This window comes from Trypanosoma theileri, assembly GCF_002087225.1.
Source record: "Trypanosoma theileri isolate Edinburgh chromosome Unknown TM35_Tth_29_V1, whole genome shotgun sequence".
Taxonomy (NCBI): domain Eukaryota; phylum Euglenozoa; class Kinetoplastea; order Trypanosomatida; family Trypanosomatidae; genus Trypanosoma; species Trypanosoma theileri.
This window is the reverse complement of record NW_021639871.1, coordinates 204,268-204,598: the sequence shown is the minus strand read 5'-3', so window position 1 is coordinate 204,598 and position 331 is coordinate 204,268.

The following is a 331-nucleotide window of genomic DNA, read 5'->3' as shown; positions in this document are numbered from 1 at the left end:
AAAAAAAAAAAAAACACCGGTATACAGTAGAGGAATCATATCTACGCAAGTAAACAGAGACAGGCATGTCCCTACACATGTATACAAAACACACGCTTTTTCGTCTGCGTATACGCAAATAAAGAAAGAAAGAACGAAAGAAAAAGAAAAGAAAAAAAAAAGTAAATAATCTCATTTTCTTTTCCTTTTCTGTTTTTACCATCTTATTTGTACTCACCTCCCACCACGCATTTTCTCTTTTCCCTTTACTCACTATTTCTCTTTTTTTTTTTATTATTATTATTATTAACATTATTATTCTTGACCACTTTCCAAAAAAAAAAAAAAAAAA